Source organism: Alnus glutinosa, chromosome 5 (genome assembly GCF_958979055.1).
Source record: "Alnus glutinosa chromosome 5, dhAlnGlut1.1, whole genome shotgun sequence".
NCBI lineage: Eukaryota > Viridiplantae > Streptophyta > Magnoliopsida > Fagales > Betulaceae > Alnus > Alnus glutinosa.
The window spans coordinates 3,670,405-3,684,723 of NC_084890.1; the positions used below are offsets into that span (position 1 = coordinate 3,670,405).

A 14,319-nucleotide genomic window follows, 5' to 3' on the forward strand; every position below is an offset into this window, starting at 1 on the left:
TATATAAACTTTGTGCTCCTCATGTAGTGTCTTAAAACATTAAGAGAATACCTTCTATCAGGATTCGTTGTAAAACCCCATATTTTAGAGATCTAATGACGCGTCGTTTTAAAAACAAAAAATTCAATATAAATGAAAACAACAGATTTATAAATGTAAATTTTATCAACTCCAATTAATTCTCCTGCCCCATTAAGATTTGAATTTTTTATTTTATTTTATTTTTTGACATTTCCAAACAAGAGAGCGTGTGAGGATTCGACCTAGTGACTTCCGCTTCATAAAGCATGATTTCTAACCGATTAAACTACTATTCGAGACAGATTTGAATGTTCTAAAATCAATTTCTTCCGTCCACGCATGTCCCTGGCGTATCTTTTAGGTTTTGGAAAAAAGAAGTTTTGTTGGCGTATCTTTTAGGGTTTGATCAGCGATCACCACCCGTGTCCTCTTCATATATATCTGTGTCTCATTGATGAAACAAACATGGAATGAAAGAGATCGACGGGAGAGATCGATCAATTAACTGATGAACGAACCCTGCCCAAAAATGACTTCTTTCAAATTTCTTATATTCCTTTTGTCTCTCTTCGTGATTTCGTTGCTTAGCCTTGCCGGTGGCAATGAAGCAGCACCCACTTACAGCTATCACTTTTGCTCAGGCACAGACTTCACCGACAACAGCACCTACCAATCCAATCTCGACCTCGTCCTCTCTTCTCTTTCCTCTAACGCCACTCTGGTCACTGGGTTCTCCAACGCCTCTGCTGGCGAGGTCTCCGGGCTATTTTTGTGCCGTGGCGACGTCAACACCAGAGTCTGTCAAGACTGCGTTGCCAAAGCAGCCAAAGAGATACTACAACGCTACCCCTTTCAGATTGGGGCTATAATATGGTACGACGAGTGCTTGTTACGTTACTCCAACGAATCCATCTTCTCCACCATTAACTACGGGCCCGGGCAACCCCTGCCGAACCCGCAGTCTATCCAAGAGGCAGAGAGAGAGCGCTTCATTCGGTTGATGGACAGCACATTGGATTCGTTGGCGACCCGTGCGGTGAATTCTGTGACTGGAAAGAAGTTTGCGACGGAGGAAGTGGAATTCAACAGTTCACTGGCGGTGTCACAGACGCTGTACAGCCTCGTGCAGTGCACGCTGAACCTGAGTGTGTCCGATTGCTATAAATGTCTCCGAGTCGCCATAGGAACTCTTCCTTCGTGCTGTGATGGAAGACAAGGCGGAAGGGTCCTGCTACCAAGTTGTAAAATTAGATTTGAAGTGTACCCATTTTACAACTTCACACCTGCTTCGCCTGCATTTCCTCCTCTTCCTCTTCCTCCAGGTATGAAAAGAGATTGTGATCCACTCCATTATCTGTCTAGGTTACTAGTAAATGGTAGATGATGGGAAAGAATTTCATTAACAAGTAATCACGTATTTGCCCAAATAAATTTTAAGTTATTTAGTAATTTAATTAACAGATCGACGAATCTCATTTATTTATTTTTTATTTTATTTTTATTTTATGTTATTTCTCTAAATTATTAGCAATTAGAACAAGTAAATTATGATTGATCCTTATACATAAAAAATCTCTAATTCTCAATTTTTGATTTTCCAAGTCTGCGAGTTTTGAAAATATTATATTATTTTAAAGATCGGGAAAAGGCCAATATGTGGCATGATCCTATTAATAATTCTATTTATCACTCTTCATTCAGAATATGTGGCATGATCCTCTAATAAAAAGCCAATTTTCAGATGTACGTATAAAATTACTCCAATTTAATTAATATACCTTACTATGTATCATTTGAGATTATTAATGTTCTCTTCTGTCAACTCAAAAATGACAAGTATCTTGTACACTTATTTTTATTTTACTTTTTTATTCAATGGATCAAAGGGGAAATTACAAAAGTATCTTGTACACTTACCCTCCTCAATGGGGATATTTTGAGGATAATTTGAGGATCCTGTACATTTACACTTCCAAAGTATAAACTGTACGTAGCTCTTCAAGCCAATTTACAAGCCACAGCTCTTAAGGTCTTGCCCCGCTATTCTCAATGGACTATCTTATTAATCTGTAGCATGCCAATGATGCATATTGTTGCATGCAGGAGGAAGCAAAATGTCGTCGCTGAAAATTGTCGCCATTGTTATCCCAATTGCTGTGATCTCTGTGGTTCTTTTCTTCATCGCCTATTCCTTCCTTCGGAGGAGACCAAGGAAGAAACACTACACTTCATCAATTCATCCAAAAAAACACTACACTTCATCCGAAGAAAATGGTGAAGAAAAAAAAAAAAAAATTCTTTGATCACGAAATAATTAATTTTATTTTTTGTTTTTTTAAAAAAAGTCTTTGTGGTGTCATAAATTTGTGATTCAAATCTTTTCATTTTAAGAATGATTGTATTTACTGTTTGGATGTTTAGTTGGAGTTGAAATTACAACCATAGAGTCCTTGCAATTTGATTTGGATATAATTGAAGCTGCCACGGACAAGTTCTCAGATGATAACAAGATTGGTGAAGGAGGATTTGGCGCAGTTTATAAGGTAGGAGTTATTTAGCATGCTAATTTTTTAAAATGTAAAAATTAAGAATTAATTTGATGGGATTACATTAAAATAGTATTATAAATACGTGCAATATTTAATTAAAATGGAAGGTGAATTATAGAGACATAATTCAAATTTATAATCTTCCCTCTGATATCATATGTTTAACATTTATTCCAAAAGCTGAAGTTGATAGAAAAAAAAAAATGATTTAATCATTTAATTCATATTCTAACACGTACAGGGTATCTTTTTTAATGGACAACAAATCGCTGTGAAGAGGTTATCTGGAAGACACGGGCAAGGTGCAGCAGAATTCAAGAATGAGGTTGTATTGATAGCCAAGCTTAATCACAGAAATTTAGTGAAGCTATTAGGATTTTGCGATGAAGGAAAAGAGAATTACTAGTCTATGAATACGTGCCCAACAAAAGCCTCGATTACTTTATATTCGGTTGGGCCAATTTGAACTTATGTCCACTTCTTTTCTTTTTTAATCATTCATTTTATGTCTAAATGAATGCATGATTAGCCATTGAAGAATACATGATATTAATGACTTGCAAATCCTTCAATAATTCATTTACCATGAACTTTTCACAAACTGAATCATATCTAAGGAGCTGAAGCTCTATGAAATAATGAGAGAATAAAGTTTTTTTTTTTTTTTTTTTTTTGAAGTACTTTTCATTAAGAGATCTGAACTTATATTTACTTAATCTGTTGAATTTCGATCCTCTAATTCTAACTTGTAATTTTGACAAAATAATAGATCCTGTCAACCGAAGACAATTAAATTGGTCAATACGCTACAAGATCATTGGAGGAATAGCTCGTGGAATTCTTTATTTTCATGAAGATTCTCGAATTAGAATTATCCATCGTGATCTCAAAGTTCGCAATATTTTGTTAGATGACAATATGAATCCAAAGATTTCAGATTTTGGCTTGGCAAGGATATTTGTAGTGGATCAAACTCAAGGAAATACAAGTAAAATTGTTGGAACAAAGTAAGTTTCATGTTTATTTCATCTTTGCATAATCTAAATCAACAAAACTCTATTATCTTTTTGTTGGGGAGAGAAACATTTAGGGAGTCCAACAAGAGAGAGTTAACATACATACTAAGACACCACTTCTAACCCAAAAGCCTAAGCTTATGGGCTTAGGTACGTTTAAGTATATTAACTACTGTTTTTATTTATACTTTCTCTGTGACGACCCGTTTTTTTTTTTTTTTTTTTTATACAAAACGTAAAACGAGTCATCGCAGTGGCACGACTACGTGTTGCTCAGCCAACATATGACACATGCCCCATAACATGTACCTGATAATTAGAGTATGACATATATCTATCTATGCAGCGGAAAACATAAATCTGAACAGCGAAAATTACAACTTATACATCTATTACAAATTAATTACCACATAGAGCCATTTAACATCTATCTGTATGAGTCTTATTAACACAATATTTACAAAACAACTATGGTTTTACAAAGAATATGTGACACAAACGTCACAAGCTATACCAAACCTATAAAATAGTGGACAGCCTGTGGTCCGACAATTACAACCGTCGCGGTGAGCTTCAGTCATAATATCCCAAGCACACTGCTACCGACCCATCGACTATACCGTAGTATCTGCAGCCAAAGAAACATCATCTACACGGTTGTGGTGGTATCCACATCCGCATAGGTGAAATAATGAGTTCACCGCTTTAGTATACCTCATACTAAGACCTCAGTGATATAAGACTAACTGAGTTTTCACAAAGAACCAACCCCTATTTATTTTTTTGTCATGCGAGCACTATATTAGCCACAATTTACCAACAGCTAATGCAGCAAACACCGACTATTCAGAAAACATTTAAAACATACTATATAGCTGTGAACATATGTAGAAGTTCCAATCTACCGCTTGAAAGATTCTACATATAGACCCCTCTATAATAATACTTTTCACCGGTCGCTCAGACATATGTGCACACGATCACTCCATCACAAATATCACGTATACACATAAGTCTTAAGCAAAGAACATGGCATCTTACTTTTCCATACTAGGATAACATCCTTCAACAAAACACTCGCAACACCATCTCTAATTGTATTCCAGCTTCGTGCCTTGACGTCAGTAGATCATGAGAGCACTAGAGTTGAACTCAATCATGTTAACACGTCTTTCTTGAAGAACAAGAACAGTCAACCTTCTTACTCATAGACATGCCATTACTCGCGCCTGAGTAGTCATGTATCCATGTACTTTCAAGTTCAATGTATGACCTTAACACATGACTATCCGATAGAAATATACATAAGATCTTTTTCATGAAGACTCTTATGCATACCAATACGTCTAGTAAAACTACTCCTAACATAAAAACATCACTCATTAAACAATGCTATACATGATATGCATGCCTCAATGTGTTGCTGATACTGCCCCAATGTGCTGCTGATACTGCCTCAATATGTTGCTGATACTGTCTCAATGTGCTGCTGATACTGCCTCAATGTGCTAATACTATTACTCTGCCGATACTGTTACTCTGATATGTATGATCTATACTACATGCTCAATGTTCCGTGCTTGACCAGTATATATTTCACTACTGTATCACACTGAAATCATGCAGTTGCTAAATCACGTCCTCTTAAAACTAAACAAATCCAACATTTTATGCAACCCTTTAAAATCATTCAAAACATAATTTCTTCATAAAATCTAAACAATTTCAACATGACATGTTCTCAAACTCAAAACATAATTTCATAAAACATAAACAATTTCAACATGACATGTTCTCAAACAATTTTGCATAATTTAAATCTCAACCGCAGAACTTAACACTTAAATCGATTCAATACTTTTCACTCTTGCACTATTTCTTAAACATCATTGATATAATTTAAACATAATCGAAACTAATCAAATCATCTCAAAGCATGTAATTCATCATATGGTTGGTTCGGTTTCATAAACAATATATATATTTTTATCAATCCAATACATATAAAAATATATATTTACTCAGTGAGTGGAATACCCACCTTGGCTGCATTAGACTCCTGACTCGAACTTCCACTGGATTCCAATTACTCGAACTCTACATTGGAGAACAAGTCTACGTCTCCAATCACGACACAAGCCTGCAAACATTGGTAACATTAGACTATGCTATTGAATCACATACTTTATGACATCCTAACTACCCGCGTGCTCACACGTCACATCACTCGCTTCTAAAGCTAGCTGGGTATCCTAAGCTATTATTAGGTTAATCATTGGTTATAGGTTCATATTTATTTCACTTATTATCTTTAAAACACGTTTACTATTTTAGTTGTCCACTAATTATTATTACACCGAATTATCATTGTCAACACATTAATGGCATCTAACTTATCTATTAAGTTAACCATATATATTTAACGCATATACCAGCATATGTACATATACATATACAACACTTAAACCTAATCCGATGATACACTTAAGTGTTATATTCACATAGATAGGTGAATTAAGTACCAAGTTGCCTGGTTATTATTATTAACTATTAAGTCTTATAGTTAGTTTATCCATTTAAGCTAGCTAAGTCTATTCGGCCCATACACATATATATATAGAAGGCTTACCGAGTTAAGCACCACTTCATAACGCACTTAGGTATTTTATAATACATAAATAAACGCATTAATTATCTACTTACACTAATAGACGAATTTGAAGCCTATTTATGTATTTCCATAATATCATTATTTCATATTTGTTGTCTTAAAGTTATTTGAACAATTTACCATTTTAAAATATTCCTATTCAATCGTTACATTTAATATGTAATTATTTACTAATTACTAGTCATCTAAGTAGTTTAGATTTAAGACATTAACCTTATTTAACTTATTAATCTAGTACATCTTATTAAATTAAATTACAATCACATATTGAATATATTCATTTACTAAAGCTAATCATTATTCCTAGAATCAATTCACTATTTGTCCACCACCATTATATTTATACACTTCTTCATTTAATCAATCATTTTTTGCAATTTATATTCAATTAGACACCACAATTTCTTCTCTATTTTAACCGTATTTGCTATTTACATAAAAATGATCTAAACGATTTAATGACTATGGAGTTACTTAGATTAGACTATAATATTAAATTATAACATATCTATCTATTTACTCTATTTATTTATTTTACTCATTGCTCTTTATGCTCATTTTTCTCACATTTGCCCATCGCACAATTTCTCTTCCAATCTAATGTTTTCATTTTAATTATTGAACTTAACATAACTTCTTTCTCATTGGTCTCATGAACACAATATTTCTCCAATTTAATACAACCATTATCTAGCCAATTCACAATACAACACACCACAAATCCACTTACATATGTTCAACCATCCTCTTCAAAATCACAGCCCAAAACCCATAGTTGAAACACTAAAATACAGCAACCCATAATCATATCTCCAAAATTACCAACTCCAAATCCACAACCCAAAGCATTACACAACCAAACTATACAAGCCACCCAACCTTAGCATATTAAACACACATAACCGGCACTCAGAACACAACCAACGCCAATAGATCTTCCAACAACAACAATCCATTCCAGCACACACGGCCACAACAAATCCAGAATTTCTAACTAGATTAACCCATAAAATTGCCCCCACCATTCCAAACAATATCCCACAAAACCACTCCTCAATCAAAACCAAACCCAAATCAGTACACAAAATCAACCGGCCAAACAGTAGAGAAACCCCAAATAAAATCATGAAACCCTAATTTAACAATTCACAAATTAATCTACAAAATTATAGGATTTACACCTTGGGGATTTTCCTCAACAAATCTGCCAGAAAACGCCACTGGCAGTCGCCGAAAATTCACCGGAAAACACCCATAGAGAACCGGGTTTCACGGGTCACTGGGTCATGACTTTGGTGGGTCTTCCGGGTCTTACACACACAGGGGTCACTGGGTAGTCCACCACCGACGGAAACCACCGGAGAACAGCCTCCAACCGCCGGAAATCGCGTCGGAAAGTCGCCATGGAGAACCGGGTCTCTCCTTGTTCGGTCTGGGTCACGGGTCGCATGGGTTACGGGTCTTCGTGGTTCGGCTCCTGGGTTCCGCCGGAGCTCCTTAGCTCGCCGGAAATCGACTTCTGGCCACCGGGAATCGAGTCGCCGTCGTCGGCGTCGTCTGGTTCCACCGTCGCCGACCCACCGACAACGACCCACTGATCGGGTCCTCCATCTCCGCGTCTCACTGTCTCTCTTTCCTTCTCAATCTCCCTGAATCACTCCATCTCACGTCACTCTCTCTGTCAGTCGGTCTCTCAGTTTGGTTGAGAAGAAAGAAGAAAGCCGAAGGAAAGAAGAAAGAAGGGAAAAGAAGAGAGGAGAAAAAAGGGTGGTGGGGGCTGCTGCGAGATTGAGGGGAAAATATTTCCCCAATAATCCATAGCCACACACGTGGCTATGGCTGAGGTCAAACTTTAGTCTTATTTAAAACTAGCCCCTATCATTTCTAAATTGCACTATTACGCCATCAATATTAAACTCTCTCATTTATAAATTCTCAATTCTCTATTTATTTTCCGTGGTCTTTACATTCTCAATGTAGGACACGACAATCACAAGTGCACTCACAACATTTTTGAATGTGAAAAATATGGAAAAGGAAAATGTATGGTTGTTGTAGTCCACAAAAACACATTAATATACATGTTTAGACATCACTTCAATCCAAAAGCTTATTCCAATAAGTTTGGTTCCACTTACGTATATTAACTACTAATAATACTCTATTTATCTTTAATCAATGTGGGATTCAACACTTACTCGTATACGCACAATACAATATCTTAGGAGATCAATTAGCTTGAGATAAACTAAATTCTACTAATATGACACTAAGAACAACCTTGTATACTTTTTGTCTCATCTTTTTACTTCAATTGTTGTTCTGATGGGGGTATTGGTTTGTAGTGGTTACATGCCTCCAGAATATGTTATACATGGCCGATACTCCGTAAAGTCGGATGTTTTTAGCTTCGGAGTTTTAATGCTAGAGATTATAAGTGGGAAGAAGAACAACCATTTTTATCAATCAGAACTTGCTGAGGACCTGCTGAGTTATGTAAGTATATATGGATCGTATCATTTCAATTTTTTGGCTGCTTTTATGAAAATAAAATAAAATAATATATGTTGCTTATTTTGAATGAACGAATGCAGGCTTGGAAACAATGGAGGAGTGGTACACCCTTGGAATTGTTGGATCCCACTGTGAGACAATCTTGTTCGAGAAATGAAGTCGTTAGGTGCATCCAAATGGGCTTATTGTGCGTTCAGGAAGATCCGGCAAACCGACCTACAATGGCGACAATAGTTCTAATGCTTAACAGTTACTCTGTTACGCTGCCATTACCAAAGCAGCCAGCATTTTTACGTCCAAGTGGAGCGAAGCCAAACAAGCCAGTGGACCTGTAGTCTGATCAATCTACAAGCCCATTAATTAATGAAGCATCATTTACTGAAATATACCCTCGATAGTTTTCTGTTCTTTGAAATCAGTATACGTTTGTAAGTTGTGGAACTCTTAGCCTATTTTTCCTTATATGTAATCTTTATGATGAATGGATACAGAGTATGAATTGTGGAGTGTAGTCCCCAATAGATAGCTAAGTCGGCTGGGGACCACGCCTCATGAAGCGGAGGTCATTAGTTCGAATCTCCCCTCCCCCTCTTATGTGGACATGTCAAAAAGAAAAAAAAGAAAAAAAAAAAAAAAAAAGAAAAAGAAAAAAATTGTGGAGTGTATGAAGTGATTGAGATGGAAATGTATGGAATTGAATGAATGAAAGATATAAATAACAAGGCTATTCGAGGTGCTTGGCCTCGAAGGAACTTGCGTACGGCCACAAGAATGGAGTTTGAAAAGAAAAGCTTATTTTAAGACCGTTACGTGAATGATTTCAGAAACATAACCATTTTAACGTGGGTTTGAAGAGGTGGAAAAAATCTCTCCGAACGCACATGGTAGTAGATAGAGACTTTTAGAGTATCATGAATGCAAAATTACTACCTTTTCAATTAGACCATCCCAAAAGTCAGAGTCATAGTTCCATTTCCCACGTACTGCGCCAAAGCCTTTTGAGTTCTCAACTACTTCTAATTAATGTTTCGGTACCTACCAGCTGATATTTACTTTATATTATTGCATCTGCCATCTATTCCTACAACGAACCAACCAATGAACCATAAAAGTTTTTTTTTTTTTTTTGAAAGAGAATTTCATGCATTCATTAATCACAATGACGCATGGTAATTGTTAACGCGGGACAAAGCAAGTCATCTCTAATTACTATCATCGCCATTGTTGTAACAATTGCTGGTTCTGTCGTGCTTTTCTCCATTGGTTGAAGACTTACAATAATAAATTAAAGAAGACTTACAATAATATACTAGCAGAAAATGGTAAACAAAAAAGAAAAGCTTTAGTTGATCGATCATCACTAAACATTCGGCTATAATAATTTTATGAATTATCAGAATTCAATATATTTACTATTTTGATGTGTAGTTGGGGTTGGAATTACATGTGTAGAGTACCTGCAATTTGACTTGGGTACAATTGAAGCTGCCACAAACAACTTCTCTGATGATAACAAGATTAGAAATGGAGGATTTGGTACGGTTTACAAGTTAGAATATAGTTAGCAATGAAATTTATTTATATTTATAAATACATACATATATGTGTGTTTTCATTGAATGTTCTATATATATAACCTTGTTTCAAATATATTCTCAGGGATCCTTTACAATGGACAAGAAATAGCATGAAGAGGCTATCTAAAAGCTCCAGGCAGGTTGCAGAAGAATTTAAGAATGTGGTTATGCTGGTTGCAAAGCTTCAACATAGGAATCTAGTGAGGCTCTTAAGATTTTGCTAAGAAGGAGACGAAAAGATACTCATTTATGAATATGTGCCCAACAGCAGCCTTGATTACTTTTTATTCTGTTTGGCCAATCTAAACTCATATCTACTTCTTTATTACATTTTTTATTTTGGGTCCATTTGAGACTTATTTATTTCCAAATTGAATATTTAATTTTGACAAATACAGACACAGAAAGACAAAGACAACTGGATTGGTTAACCCGTTACAAGACTATTGGAGGGATTGCTCCAGGGCTTTTTTATCTTCACGAAGATTCTCGGCTTATAATTATACATTGCGATCTTAAAGCTAGCAATGTCTTATAAGACGGCAATATGAATCCAAAGATTTCAGATTTTGGCATGGCAAGAATATTTGTAATGGATCAAACCCAAGGAAACACAAGTAGAATCGTAAGAACATAGAAAGTTTTTTATTACCATAACTGTATTTTCATAGTTTAAATAAAAAAAAAAATCAGTTCTTTTCTAGCTAGTAGCTTAATTCTGAGAATTGCTGATAAGAAAAGTTGCAACCTTGATAATTTGAGAGTTCTGTTTGCACTGAAATTATTAGGAGATAAATTGGCATTTTTGTTTCGGAGAAGAGCAAAGAGGAACATGAAAACAACGGAAGCGGGGCATGGTGATTCTTCAAGCCAATCAGTTCCATATTCTGTTGATGACGCATTGATCACTCAAATACACCCTCGATAGTGTGAGGAAGCGAGGTGTTGTCTGTCTTGGTGTTATTTGCTACCTAGAATCTAAACTTTGGTCGAACATATGTACATTCATATATAAACATAGACGCCCGTTTGGAAGTAGATGTGCCTAATAAAATGCTGAAGTCAAAAACAAATATGTTTGAATCCGGCTTCAGATTCTGGAATTTCATGAACGGCCATGTTTGTTTTGGCTTCTTATTAACCCAAACGTCATCATTTTAGAGCCTGAGGAGACTGAACCAAACGTTGGAAGTATTTTTGGTTTGAAGCCAATTTTTTGTATTCTCTGTTCTGATTTCCTCTTAACCAAATGAAAATTTTCTGGGCAACGTTGAGATCAGAGAGAAGTTGAAAATGAAGCTACAAAGTATTGCGACTTGCTGCAAGGCGGAGGTAAAGGTTGCAGAGATAGAAGCCTCATCTGTAAGAAATAGAGCAATCTTCAGATCTGACACAGTATTTGAGAAATTGAAATATTAGGGAAAAAAAAAAAAAAAAAAAAACCTAGTTCCTGAATTGGGCCCAAGGAGTGCGGGAGTGAGAGGAGAGGGCTGCAGGATAACTCCCCATGACCGCACCGCATCAAATTCAGGCACTGATGAACCCTTGAAAGAGACGCTCCCAACTACTCTTAAACGGCGTCAAATCAAAAACCCTTCAAACATTTGGTTCAGTCTTCTTGGGGTTTAAAACGGTGACGTTTGGGTTAATAGGAACCCAAAACAATCATGGTCGTTCATAAGATTACAGGATCTGTGCTGGACGTTCGTTAAAATTACCAAATCTGTGCTGTAGTTTTAAATTACAGCACAGAAGCCGAATTTAATATGTTTTATTCTCGAAAAGAGCCCTTGTAAAGTCCCATCCGCCACAAGAGTGTGCACTCCATTTGATAAAAATGATTTATTAAAATTTTTTTCTACATATTAATGTGCCAAGCGAACCCTGCCATTTAACTTTCTTTTTTTTTTTTTTGAACAGAACCTTGCCATTTAACTATAAACAACGAAACGGAAGTGTTTTTTTTTTTTTTTTTTTGTAACAATTCATAATTGATAAATATTAAGAGTATAATATTGACAAGTCTACCATTAATTATTTCGCTAATTATGATCCGTCACCTCAATTTGTATAGAACTTTGTTGTGAAAAACTGAACATTTACTCAAATTTTTTATTTTTTGATTCTGACGCTTGTGCAATGTGAAACTTTTTATTATTATTTTTTCTTGTCTCCATGTCAATTTTGAAATTTTAAAATATAATTAAATGATTGAATTCATTTATTCCTATTAGCTTAATCAGATCCAAATATGGGCCCTGATTGACTTTTGCCTTTGGGCCTACCAACGGGCCCCTAATCCTTTCAGAAGCGATAAGTTTTGAGGATTTTTCATATACACTTCTTCATCAAGATACCCAATTAACATATGCACAGGTTAAAATTAACTACAAAAATGAGAACGTACTATGAGGATTGTTGTTGTTTTGGTAACTGAACTAAAGGTTTCATAGTGGTCAATTCTACTTTCTGATCAAACGCCTTGGTAACTAATTGGGCTTTGTATCTATCCACGCTTCCACCAGGTTTTTCTTTAACTTTAGATACCCATTTATTTCTCACCACATTATGATTACTAGGTTGTGGACAAAAAATCCAAGTCTGATTATTCATTAAAGCACTGTATTCACTGCTCATTGCAGCACACCACTCGGGTTTAGCAGCAGCCTGTCGAAAAGTTAATGGTTCAAGCGGAAGATGAATCATATGAAAAGCTTGGATAGGATATCGAGTGGAGTTATAGAGTTTAAGTATGGGAAGGCTTTGGGTTAACAAAAAAAAAACAAAAAACAAAAAACAAAAAATAGTGAAATTCATAATCATTTATATAGCACAATCTCACTTAGTACTTTACATTTATTTATATTCTCCGCCCAATATAAGTTTTTAACAATAAAAGCTGTTACAAAATCAACAATCCTTTATTCCTGTTCAGCCTATATTGGAACATAGCATTCAAGATAAACGATTGACGTGGAACTCTTAAGTAACATACTGTACGTCTTGAGTTTATATTCCATAAACAAAAGGCTGTAGATGCTTTATTCGGACTATTGAGGTTGTAGTTCAGTAATGGACATTTCATTAACAGACCATGGCGTTGCCTTGCTTGTAGACTGATCAGTGCGGGGGAAAAATGCAGGCTCTTGCGGTGATGGTAGTGTAATGGAGCCATTGTTGAGTGTGAGAAGTATTGAAGCCCTGGTGGGTCTATTAGCTGGATCTTCCTGAACACATAATAAGCCAATTTGGATGCATCAAAGGACTTCATCTCGAGAATAAGAATCTCTCAAACTTGGATCCAACATTTCCAAGGGCCTATCATCCCTCCAATGTATCCAAACCTGCAGCAAATTATCACGTAGTACACAGAATGTCAAGCTTCTCTTCTCTGCACTTGGCATCAAAGACAGGAAAAAGAAATTACAGAATTTGTTTGATACTCACATAGCTCAAGAGGTCTTCAGCACCTTCTGATTCATAAAAACTATTGTTTTTCTTGCCATTGATAATATCTAGAATTAACACATCAAAACTATACGCATCTAACTTCACAGAAAATTCTCCGTGCATTGTGTACTCTGGAGACATATACCCATTGCAAGCTAGCACCATAAATATAACTGTGTCACTTGAAAGCTAATAAAGTCTTTTTAACTATACTCTAATTGTTAGGGTTGAGTTCATAGCCAATTGCTTTTCCAAAATGATATAATACGCATAACATTTGTACACACATTGATCAAACTATACACCGTATATAGTTACCAATATATGTTGTTCGATTTCAGTGATCTATATTAAATTATTACTTATTCCAAAAGCTTAAGCTCGTAGGATAGAGTTAATTTAATCATATAAATAATTTTTAATTATCAGACTCCCCCTTAATAAGTGAGACCCAACATATTATAGAATATTTAATTGAAATGTGACATGAATAAATGAGAGAAGGTTTGAAGTAAGAACCT

At 35.5% G+C, this 14,319-nt stretch overlaps 1 long non-coding RNA gene and 1 pseudogene across 2 annotated transcripts; one reads left to right on the plus strand and one right to left on the minus strand.

The window, feature by feature from the left end:
• The first annotated feature begins 501 nt into the window (after positions 1-501).
• LOC133868261 (cysteine-rich receptor-like protein kinase 10) lies at positions 502-9,169 on the plus strand (annotated as a pseudogene).
• On the minus strand, positions 3,961-8,008 carry LOC133867965 (uncharacterized). 2 transcript variants are annotated; one of them, XR_009900249.1, is made up of 3 exons: positions 7,439-8,004; positions 5,628-5,726; positions 3,961-4,235 (listed from the first exon to the last, which is right to left on the minus strand). It is a non-coding gene; the product is annotated as an uncharacterized LOC133867965 (long non-coding RNA). The 2 variants fall into 2 exon arrangements; XR_009900248.1 differs by lacking the exon at positions 3,961-4,235 and having other exon boundaries at positions 5,462-5,726; positions 7,439-8,008.
• Positions 9,170-14,319: the final 5,150 nt, after the last annotated feature.